General features: G+C 40.2%; 1 long non-coding RNA gene across 1 annotated transcript; it reads right to left on the bottom strand.

Moving 5' to 3' along the window:
• Positions 1 to 5,670: 5,670 nt before the first annotated feature.
• Positions 5,671 to 9,942, bottom strand: LOC121401603. The gene is made up of 3 exons (XR_005966384.1): positions 9,319 to 9,942; positions 8,100 to 8,757; positions 5,671 to 6,082 (listed from the first exon to the last, which is right to left on the bottom strand). It is a non-coding gene; the product is annotated as an uncharacterized LOC121401603 (long non-coding RNA).
• Positions 9,943 to 12,225: the final 2,283 nt, after the last annotated feature.

The raw sequence follows: 12,225 nt of genomic DNA, 5'->3' as shown, positions 1-12,225 counted from the left end.
AATTAAAAAAAACCAATGTACACATTCTGAAAAATTCAGAATGGTTAAATACTGTATGTCATTTTATCTTCAAACTAATCATATGTCTTGTATATTGCACCTTATGCAAAGTGGACACTAGCAGCTCAGGGGGTGCAGGTCATTGCCAACGGTGAGGGCCTGAAATGTTTTTTTGTTTTTTTTTTGGTGGGTAACACTGTAAAACACTGTAAAATCATTTTTATTGGAACAGTGCCATTATGTAGTAGAACCCTTTACTACGCCATGGTTACATGTCATCACGTGATCTGACTGCCTACTAATCTGATTGGTTACTAGCCAGCCATATGAATCAATTGGGGGATAGACTGTACTTCATTGTCTTTATTTTAAAACAAGATAGGGGCGAGAAGATTACATGATTACAAATTCTTTGAATTGCTTTTTGGAATAAAGAACAAGGCAATTTTCTTTATAAAAGAGTCTGATTTTTGCCTGACTTTTGAGTTTGAATTTCACAAGCATTTGTATATTTCTCCTTTCTGTAAAACTATGATAATGTTGTAAATAGAGTACATTAAGGGGGCCGAAGTGAAAATTTTAATTTTCAGATTCAAATTGTCGAGTTTTTTGTGATCAAAACTGTCAGATTTGAATAGGAAATTATTAAAAATTTTTAAATAATTCGAATTTGATCAGCAGATAAAGTGCACAATGAAAAAGATACTGAAGTCTTTATAACGGGCCAGTGGTCAGTGGCAGGCGGCAAACAATAAGAAGTCCATAAACTGGCAGAAGGTCTGGGCAGGCAGCTGGCAAGGAGAGTCCTATAGGCAGGCCAAGGTTATGGGCAGGCTGAAGACAGAGGAGAGTCCAGTAAACAGGCTGAGGTCAATACTAGGAGTTGAAACAGCCATCAGGCAAGGATGGTACCAGGAGCACAAGAACCTGGACACAGAACAGGGAACCAGGTGTGGACTCAGCAACAAAGGCAGGAATCAGGAAATCCTGGGAATCATGGGAACAAGAATATCTCAGGATGGATCTGGCTATGATAGAGCACAGGCAAGAAACAGGCTTATAAAGCCCCTTTTTTAATTAACTGGGAAAACTGGAAGTCAATGAGGTGGGGGAGTTGAGTGTGCAGTAGGAGAGGTAAATAAACCATCAAGATGACTACTAACTCACATCAACTCAGAAAGCCCCCTGTAGCTCAGTGGTTTAATGCATGTACATTTCAAGGCAAAGTCCAGAGTTTAATTCCAGGCTGCAACTGACAATCACACAACTAGGGCTGTTCGATAATTGATAGATCCGACAGATTATGTCAGATAGCCTTTTACCCACAATAGGCAGGTTTGCATTCCTGGGGGGTGTGACTAAACTATATTATATATAGAAAAAGCTTAAGTAGATAGTACATATTTGAGGCAGAGGGAGAAGCAGATATCTCCCAAACAAAGATGCTGGTCCAGTTTTATGTAAGATATATGGTAATGGAGTAACGAACTCTCAGAGGAATGGGGTCGATGGTATAGGTGAAAATGATTAGTAGAAGGTTGATCATTAATCAGAAGAACTTTGCATGACATCTCTATGTCATATTTGCAAGATGGACCCTATGTTAACACTACTAACTAAAGGGATATAAACACCTGACTGCCCAATATATATTTGTCTCAGAACAAGAGTATTAATATGGAGTTGGTCCTCCCTTTTGCAAGTAACATCTGCTCTTCTGAGAAGGATGGTGGGTAGAAGATTGTTAGTGGGATTTGCATTCTCCTGATGGATAGTTCTTGTGCAGTTGTTGCTTCAAGAGTGGAACTCAGCAGTGACCAAAAGACCAACACAGAGGACATTAGATTTTAGAAAATGTGTCTTGATACTTTTGGCCATGTAGTGTACTCTTCTGCACATCTGTAATTCTACTCTTGTTGTTATGCCATTATCCTTGTCTTATACCATAAGCTTTGTGCTGTATACCATATTATACCCTAATTCTACCCCATTCTATTCTCACAGGGATACAGACACAGCTATCTCCTGCATAGCTCCAATTGTTACTAGGAAACTGGAAGATAAGGGAATAATTTACAACTTTGTGCAGCTTTGTTTGGTAGTTCATATCCAATTGATGCCGCATTAGTGATGTGCGGTTTGGGTTTTAGCCCACCTGCACCCGCCCGATAACCTTCAAGTTTTTTTGTGCTTCTTAAATACCAAACCTTCGAGTTTTTGAAAATATAATTTGAATTTTTGTGCAAAAAAATCAGAATCATGGCAAAAATTTAAATTAAAACATTGATAAATCACCCCCTTAAGATATACAGATCCAAATTATGGAAAGGTCGTTTATCCGGAAAACCCTGGGTCCCGAGCATTCTGAATAATAGGTCCCATACCTGTATAAGAAGACTGGGAGGGCAAGTACAAAAGGGGTGTAAGTAAGTAAAGGGTGAAGTGAACAGTAAGGGAAAAGGTGGAAGAGGAGGGACAATGTAAGAAATGCAGATACTGGAAAGCTTTATAGATATGAAATGAGGTCCAGGGAGAAACTGGAGAAAGAGAACAAAACTGGGCATAAACAATAAGAATAAAGGTCAGAATGAAAGAGTGAATAGTTAAAGGACATACATTAGCATGAGTCAAATGTACATGTTTGGTTTAATACCCTGTTGTCATATTTACCTTGCAATGTATGAGAATAGTTTTTAGTGCTACCATCTTGTCCTATACTGATAAAGGGTTGGCACAATGACAAAAATCCCATCTTTCATTTCTTTGTTATCTTTCTGTCGTAAGACAAGTATAAAGCATCTAGGTGGTAAACTTTAATTGATAGTGCCAGGATAATTAAATTTTTAGGTCCAATGTTCGGTGGGTAACACCTTGGCTTAGGCTTCTATTGTCATCTTTCTACCACTTTGTCTTCAATATCTTCCTACATTGCCTCTGTTATAAAGCATTGCATTGTAGGCCCTGTTCCCAGTGAAATTCTTGTTCTTTTGCTGACTTTCTGGTGAAAGGTGCAGAAAGGTGGGCTTTGTAGAACATCAGTGCATTGCACCTTGTACTAGATTTTTCCCTCTTGCCCAACTCATGTCTAGTTTCGCCATAGTGAAAGATGCAGATTGCTACTTCTCTATTAAAGAATAGCATCCAATCAGCAAGCAGCATTAACTGGTCATCTGTATGAAAACAAATTTGATTGGTAGCAATGAGTAAATAAACCTGGTAACAAACTGTGCCCCTGAAAGTGTTAATTAAATCTACAACAGTCATTAAAGGAACAGTAGCATCAAAAACTGAAAGTGTATCAAAGTAATTAAAATATCATGTACTGTTGCCCTGCACTCAGTGTCGGACTGGGCTGGCGGGACACCGGGAAAATATCCGGTGGGCCCCCACCGACCCAGACCCCTCCCCCGATCTGCCTGGCCCCCCATAAAATCAGTTTGCGCCGTGCACCGGCGTTCTCATATGAATGCAGGGGATTTTTATTCTCCTACCGGCTTAAAGTGTGCATGCCTGTGCAGAGGCGCACATGCTCGTTGGAGCGGCAGTGCATGGGGGGAGTTGGTGCGGGCTCTGCAGCAGTGGGGGTCGGTGGTCCAGAAGGGGGCCCTGGACAGCAACCCCAGTGGGCTCCAGGCCCCCCAGTCTGACCCTGCCTGCACTGGTACAACTGGTGTGTTTGCTTCAGAAATACTGCTATTGTTTATATAAACAAGCTGCTGTGTAGCCATGGGAGCAGCCATTCAAGCTGGAAAAAGGAGAAAAGGCACAGGTTACACAGCAGATAGATAAACACTATTGTATTGGACAGAGCTTATCTGTTATCTGCTGTGTATCCTGTGCCTTTTCTCCTTTTTCCATCTTGAATGGCTGCCCCCATGGCTACACAGCAGCTTGTTCATATAAACTATAATAGTGATTCTGAAGCAAACACACAGCTTTTACCGGTGCATGTTAACAGACTATTATATGTTAATTACTTTTAAACTCTTTTATTTTTTGGTGTAACTGTTCCTTTAACACAACACTGCTTATTGCTTTTACTATTAGACACTGGGGCTTCTGTGAACACCATAGATGCACACACAATATATCCTTTGGAACAAGCTGCCTGCCTTGAAAAAGTTACAAAGCAATATCTTTCCACACGTATTTCATACTTCTCTGCAAGATATTATGAACACTGGCTCTAAACACCAATCAAAAGAAGAAGAATGGAAGGCCTTGTAAGAATCAGATATCAGTACATCTGATTAAGGGGGTCCGGAGGGGGGCCCTGGACAGTAGCCCTGGAAAGGAGTCCCGGTGGGCCCCGGCCTCCCAGTCCAACCCTGCATATCAGCAGAACAGATACTATAATATAAATATATATATTATAAAGACTATCCCTCCTGAATAATTTGAAGGTTTCATATATTCAAGGTCTGTGTGCTGCTTGTTTTACACTTTCTCCATTTATGTACTAGTTTGTGTGTCTATTTTGGACTTGAACACATTTTTGCCATGCTTGTGTTTTAGTTGAAGCACTCATAATATAAGGAGAATGTATTCCAATCCTTATCACAGTCACTAGGGTCAATTTTATCAGGAGCCAGCCTGTTTTTGACCTGTGGGAGGAAACTGGAAGAAATCCATGCAAACACGGGAAAACCATACAAACTCCTCGCAGATAGCAGCCTCGCTTATATCAAACCTAGGGCCCCAACGATGCAAGGGAATAGTACTAACCTCTGCATCACCATTCTGCCCAATTTCAAAAGTATTTACATGACATTTGCCCTTTTCCTGACCAGTTTGTCTCATCCCTAGTGAGCATATGTCTTACACCTAGGCTATGTACCCACAAAGGTTTTAAATGTTGGTATCTGAGGTGCATGCTGGTAATTTTAGTGCTCAATACTACTTATACCAATTAGTTCTATGAATTCCCTGAGATGCTGTTCCCCTTTTCCCTTTGTTTGCTGCCATGGAATGTGTCACATATGTTAAGAACTGCTAAGACCAACATATACATACAGTGCTGTTAGGCTGAACACATGTCCTTACTCTATATTTTCTTCCAAATCATTTCAGTTCCCCAGCCCTATTTCCATCCTTTAGGTTTCCTTCTACCCTGTGAATTATCACCCCCAACTCTTTATCTAGCCCACCTTACCAAAATTGTTTCATGTTTCTTTCTTAACCTTATTTTTAATCCTCTCTTTACCCCCCACAATCATTAGCCCACAACGTCTTCTCATTTCCACTACTCACCCATCTGTTCTACTATTTAACCATCAGCTCCCTCCCTATCCATGTACTTTCCCCATCTCAGGCCTCTTTCCTACTCTTGCCTTCCCATCCATTAGAGCCAAACAGGGCAGGAGTTGTTGTATTTCTGTACTTTTTCTTTACCACTACATATCTCTTGTATCCAGTATGGGATCTGTTATATGGAAACCCTTTATCCAGAAGGCTCCAAATTATGGGAAGGCTGTCTTCCATAGACTACATTTTAATCAAATAATTCACATTTTTTTAAATTATTTCCATTTTCTCAGTAATAATAAAACAGTAGCTTGTACTTGATCCCAACTAAGATATAATTAATCCTTACTGGAAGCAAAACCAGCCTATTGGGTTTATTTAATGTTTATATGATATTTTAGGTGGCAAAGTATGGAGATCCAAATTACAGAAAGACCCCTTATGTGGAAAACCCCAGGTCCCAAGCATTCTGTATAACAGGTCCCATCATTTAAGTGCAGTGAAACTATTTACCCTCTGTATTTAGTATTTTGTTTCTTTAGAATGACAAACAAAAGGAAGAAGAATATATAGTCTCAGAAGAGATATATATTTAAATGAATGTAATAGATGAATTCTGCCAATGTAGAATTCACCCTGAAGCCTTCGGAAAAACATACAGACCACTGTTTTGTGAGTGTTATAAACTTTTATTGTTTGTGTTTCTAACTTAAAATGATTCTTTACACTAAAATCTAAGCAATTCTTGGTTCGGACCAGTTGATCAGCCTCTACATTGTGTCCATGCCAATAAAGTATTCAGTATGAGGAGGGTCATCTAGGTCTTGGTCACTGGTACCTACAAAAGAAAATGTGATTAGTCAAGCAACAATTCAACCTACAGTACAAAAGGAAAAGGAGAAAGGATCAGTATCCCAATCACTTACTAAATAAACATGGAGTATCTGCTAAAGTAGGGTTAAAGTAGACTTGTGATGGCATATTTTTCGTGAACTATTTAAAAGTAAAAATATTGCAGGGTGCTGGTAAACTTTATTCACCTTTTCCAACCAAACAAAAGCAAGCCAGAATAAAACATTGCAGAACAAAATAAACTACGGCAAACAAACAAGGGTTGTGCAAGTGGAGTGCAAACTGGATGCAAGAGGCTGCTCAGTGCACTCCCCGCTCATACAGAATACATTCTCAAGATATTGAAAAAGTTGTACTTGTATAGTCTTTCACTACCAAAGGGAAGTTACAGTTGGGTGATGCCCACCCTGCATTACATTGGCACTTTAGTAATGTTACAGTTGGGTGGTGCCCTGTCTTACATTAGCACCGTGTCTTACATTGGCACTATAGTTATGTAAGAGATTGGGTGGTGCCCACCACATTGGCACTTTAGTTCATAATTGCGAAAAATAAGCCCAGTTTTAAAATACATTTTTATCACTATACAGGGCAAAACTGATTTAAAAAAAGGATAACTAATCTGTATTTCCCTCAGTCACTTGCCAATATTAACTGATTCAGTTGCTTGGCTCATCCAGGAACCCTTAGGGAAAGTTCACTTCCACCCCTGATTCTGTCAATTTGGTCCCAGCACAGTAATATTTTCCTAAGGGTACAAGTCCAGCCCATTTACTGGCTACGATTCTCATTGTTTCTCCCACCCATCTTTATTTTCACTTCAGTTTTTCTACCTCAGAAGACACAAAAAGACTGCACAAATAGAAAAGTCAGCAAAGAAGCTAGACAGGCAGGGGTCAAAATAAACTAGTTGGACAATTGCATTAGTTACCTGTAAAACAAAAAAGGCTAGGCTGAACCCCCTTACAAACCCCAGAAATTCTTTAAAATAAAATCCACTAAACCTTTCATCTGGTAAATCACTAGGAGTTCACTAGGAGCTGGCCTTTGCAGCTGTGTTTGTTAATGCAAGTCCTCCTCATCAATGTTCCTTTAGATCAGGGGTCCCCAACCTTTTTTACCCATGAGCCACATACAAAATTAAACAGAATTGGGGAGCATTGACACATGCATGAAAATTGTTCCTGGGGGTACCAAATGGACTGTGATTGTTTATTTTGTAGCCCCTATGTGACCTTGCAGCCTATAGGAGGCTCTGTTTGGCACCTGTTTAGAGTAACATCCAAAGGGTAGGGATGTAGCGAACTGTTCGCCGGTGAACTAGTTCGCGCGAACTTCGACTGTTCGCGTCCGCCGCAAGTTCGCGAACGTCGCGCGACGTTCGCCAATAGGCGTTCGCGTCAAAATCGTTCGACCATTCGATCGCTAAAATCGAACGATTGTCGTTCGAATCGAACGATCGAAGCCATTGGATTGAATGAAATCATTCGATCGAATGGCTTCGATCGTTCGATTCGAACGAAAATCGTTCGATCGAACGATTAAAACCCTTCGATCATTCGAATCGAACGATTTTCGGATGTTCGAAGTTCGCGAACTGTTCGCGAACTGTTCGCGAACTGTTCGCATTTTTTGCCGGTGTTCGCGAACGGCGTTCGCGAACACATACTCGGCAGTTCGCTACATCCCTACCAAAGGGTTGGTGAGCAACATGTTGCTTCCGAGGGGGACATAATTACAGCCTCTATGCTTACACCTTTTACCTATTTGTTTCCCAGCTTTACATTCTTTTAACTCAATCGAAATAATGAACATCATGTTCTATTAAATTGATGTGGTCTAATCATCTAGAATGCAACCTTTGTTCCTTTTTATTACATTTTTTCCACATGTACAGCACTGTGAATACAAACGATAGATTAACTATAAGAAATAAAGTAAAATAGGCTGAAAAAAGACACAAGCCCATTTAGTTCAGCCTTTCCCATATGAGAAGGACTTACCCCATTTCCTGAGCACTTGCCGTCACACCCAGATTAGCCAAAGGCAGTTTTAACAGACACACATTCATTGCCGTAACAAACCTGGGAAGGGAACAAGAGAGACATACTGTAAGTCCTAGAAATGGGGAGAGAGTAGTCTCAGAAGTCATCTGGACCTTCAGATAATGTTGTGTGTACGATACCATCACCAGACTGAATGGAAGAATCAAATAACACTGGTGTAACCTGTGCTGAGGGACCTAAATAGCTTATTAGATTGACACTTTGGGGTCATGTCACGTCCCTGCGTCTAGATATTAATTGTTCTCCAGGGATGATAGCATTTGTAGCAACGTTTAGAGGGATGACATTATTGCCAGGGAGCTTACAATCACTAGTTCCCCGAGGCAACCAGGGACAACATACATTTCTTAGTTTCCAAATACTTACAGAATCTACAGATCTAATTAACATAACAGCCTAATTCCAAATGATCATTATCGACTATCTATAATGGCATTTATGGACACTTGCCTTCCCATCTCCACATTTTATTCCATTCTGCACCATTCCTCCAGGAACTAGAAGGGCTTTGCATTCACCCTTCACAGCAACAGGACCAGGAACTGTCGGATATTTGTTATCACTGTTGCAATACAGCACTCCGCACATCACATTCCTAGATAAGGAAACTTCAAATGAGATTGTCCTTGGACATCCAAGTGCACCTCCAAGGCAGCACTAAAACCCACCACACCCATACAGTAAACGTACTGCAAAAAACTTGACACTATTTTATCTGCATGAATATTAATGAAGTGTTTTTTAACCTTTGTGGTGTAATTAGATGATCCCACCTATATAATGATATGTAGAAGAAGAGGGTTACTCCCCCAACTCCAGTCCGAACCTTTTTGGCGTTGGTGTTGGGAGAGGACATGCAAAGAACTTGGGCCCATTGAATGAGGCCAGATAATGGTAAGATTTGGGATGGGTGATATGGTTTAGGAAAGGGCTGTCCAGCTGAAGGCCTTTTGGACTGATGTGACCCTCAAAGGATTTTTATGACCCTTTCTTTGTATAACATTATAATTTTATCATAATCTGTGTCTCAATGACCAGTATTAGTCTGGTAACACATGAGTTTAAAGGGTACAATGTAGGAGCAGATGATAGACAACAGTCCCTGTGGCTGCTGAGGACCCATTATTATTTAGGGATCCTGATGGACAGTACTCACTCAGGTTCACAGGGTTTGTAGGTGCGTCCAACTTTTTTACAGTATCCATAAACAGTACCTTTCGTGTTTATATTAAAGCAGAGATCTTCGCCGACCAATGTATCTACATAATAATGGAAAGAATTACAGAATCATGGGGAAAATGTAGCATTTTTGAAAGTTTTCCAAAGCTATAACCTGGCAGTTCTTTAACAAAGAAAATATTTGTCTTCATAGTCTGTCCAATACATAACTGTTGGCATAGCTACCAGAGATAGTTCCAACCACTTGTGGAAACTCATTCTTAACCTTGTCATCTTGCTCTAAAAATATATCCTTAGAAACTTTGCTTAGGAATGGCATCAGTTAGAATCAGTGGCTGATGATGTTATCTGTGTCTCATCGTTATTGTATGATAGCAAACTGTGCTGATGTGGTAACTGCCATTCATTCTTGAGTTACTTGTCAGAATCATGACAAAACAGCTATCACACATACACCACCACTTCTTCCAGTACCATTCCCTGATTCAGCATGGGGAAAACTTGCTAATGATTTTGTCGGTCCTGTTACAGATGCTCCTATAGACTGTAGATTTGCTATAACCTTGATAGACTATTACAGTAAATGGCCTGAAATTGCATTTGTTTCTCATATAACATCAGCTACAGTAATAACATTTCTGTCTACAGTCTTCAGCAGAGAAGGTAATCCAAAGGAGTTAATAACAGACAATGGACCACAGTTTGTCTGATATGAATTTGAATCCTTTCTGAGAGAGAGGAATATTGTGCATAGGAAATCTTCAGTGTATTACCCACAAGCAAATGGAGAAATCGAGCGATTCAACAGAAGTCTGAAAGAAACACTACAGACAGCAAATCTTACTGGGAAATCTTGGAAAGTATTTACAACAGAGTTCCTACATAACTACAAAGCAACGTGCTATGCAACAACTCAATCATCTCCAGCTGAATTATTACATGGCAGACCGATGCGCACTAAGTTACATGTTGCAGACATCAAACTTCCACAAAATACTGTGCCTACAAAATCATCTACTGCTGACACTGTGAAATGTCACCAAGCCAAATGCAAGACTAATACTGACTAACGTGGCGCAAGAGAGGTGCACTTTCAACCTGGATTTTTAGTCAGAATTAAGAAACCAGGAATACTGAAACAAGGACAATCTAAATTTACTACACCACTTGAAGTGAGACGCCAGCGAGGACCATACACAAATGAACTGTCTGATGGACGCATATGGAATGCAAGTCGTCTTGCTCCTGTTAGATATGACTTTGGAGAAGCTCCATTTGATGAAGGACATTTTCCTACTCCCGATGTCAACTGCAATAGGCCTGAAGAAAGTGAACCTTTAAGGCTTACTGAGAGAATCAGAAAACTACCTGCATGGACCCAGGACTATGTGACTAAGATGCATTGTTGTTGTTTATTACATTTGCCCAAATGCTTTCCTACTATAGGGGGAATATGTGGTGTTTATACAAATGGTCTGTAGATGGCACTGTGCTCATACTTATACTGTGCATACTTCCTGGTATCTTAAAAGTGAAAGTTACTGTTGTGTAATGCCTGCATGACTCTGCTAATAAAGCACTGTTATACTCTACTCATCCTCGGCTACCCAAGACATAACACAAACAATATACCCTAAAATCCTTGTGCCTGGCCAAACCGAATCCAAATCCTAATTTGCCTATGTAAATTAGGGGCAGGAAGGTAAATCAAGTGACTTTTCTTCAAAAACAAGGAAGTAAAAAAAAAGTTTCCACTTTTTCCTTTCCCACCCCTAATTTGCATATGCAAATTAGGATTTGCATTCGGTTCGGTATTTGGCCAAATCTTTCATGAAGGTTTCGTGGATTTGGCCAAATCCCAAATAGTGGATTCGGTCCATCCCTAGTGTTTAGTGGCTTATAATATCAAATGGTGTTTAATGACATTGTTGGTTATAATCTGTGCTCCCTGTATAGGAATGACCATACTATACTATACATGACTGTTAGGTGACTTACATTATCCTAAATATTTTACAGTAGGGAGTAGATTAATCTCTATATATGCAACACAAACAAATCCAAGCTCTAAGTTCTCTGGCAGTACAATGAGAACTTACTGTCCCCCCCAGAGTGAAGTGCATTGGCGCTGCATGGTTGGACAACTTCCATTATAACAGTACCCCTCTCCTTTCATGCAAGGGGCGCCGTTCTCTTGGAAACGATCGGATGGGCACCATGGGGATTTTCCATCACATAAATCCTCAAAATCACAGTCATCATCTTGACTTTCTCTGCACACTTCTCCAGCTTCCTTGATCTGCCATAGAAACATTACATAATGGAATTCCCTTCCAAGAGGAATATGTTTGTGCTATATAAATAAAGCATAATAATAATAATGGCACACACCTTACAGTCGCTGCAGCATTCTCCCTCTGCACACTGAGCTCCTGCCTTGAGTTTGCAGGTGGCGGCCTCACAACACTGATCCTTGCATTCCTGTAACACAGTGGAAATTTCTGTGCCTTGTATTTACTCAACTCGAGCTGAGCTGTCTATGACACCAACTATCTATGACACCAACCCACACAGTAAACTATTAGCTACCTTAAACCTATAGCAGTCTAGAAGGGATACAGTCTAGAAATACCATAGCCTATGGCATTCAGTGTACTAAATGTATGGAGATCTAACATATTGGCTTAAAAATAAAATGAGGACCTTATCTTACATCATGTTGCCAGATGGACCTAAAGTTGTCTTGGCAATGGTTATTGGACAACCAAGTTTTTTTGAGAGAGCAGTTTTGATTTGGGTCAAAATGCTTTAGAGAGGGTCAACACAATGGATTAAAGATCTGCCAGTGAGGTTCAAAATGATGGAAGGCATACCTGCTTGGTCC

This window comes from Xenopus laevis, chromosome 3L (assembly GCF_017654675.1).
Source record: "Xenopus laevis strain J_2021 chromosome 3L, Xenopus_laevis_v10.1, whole genome shotgun sequence".
In the NCBI taxonomy this organism is placed as follows: domain Eukaryota; kingdom Metazoa; phylum Chordata; class Amphibia; order Anura; family Pipidae; genus Xenopus; species Xenopus laevis.
Note: the sequence above shows the minus strand (reverse complement) of the source record. Positions and strands in the feature narration are given on the sequence as shown.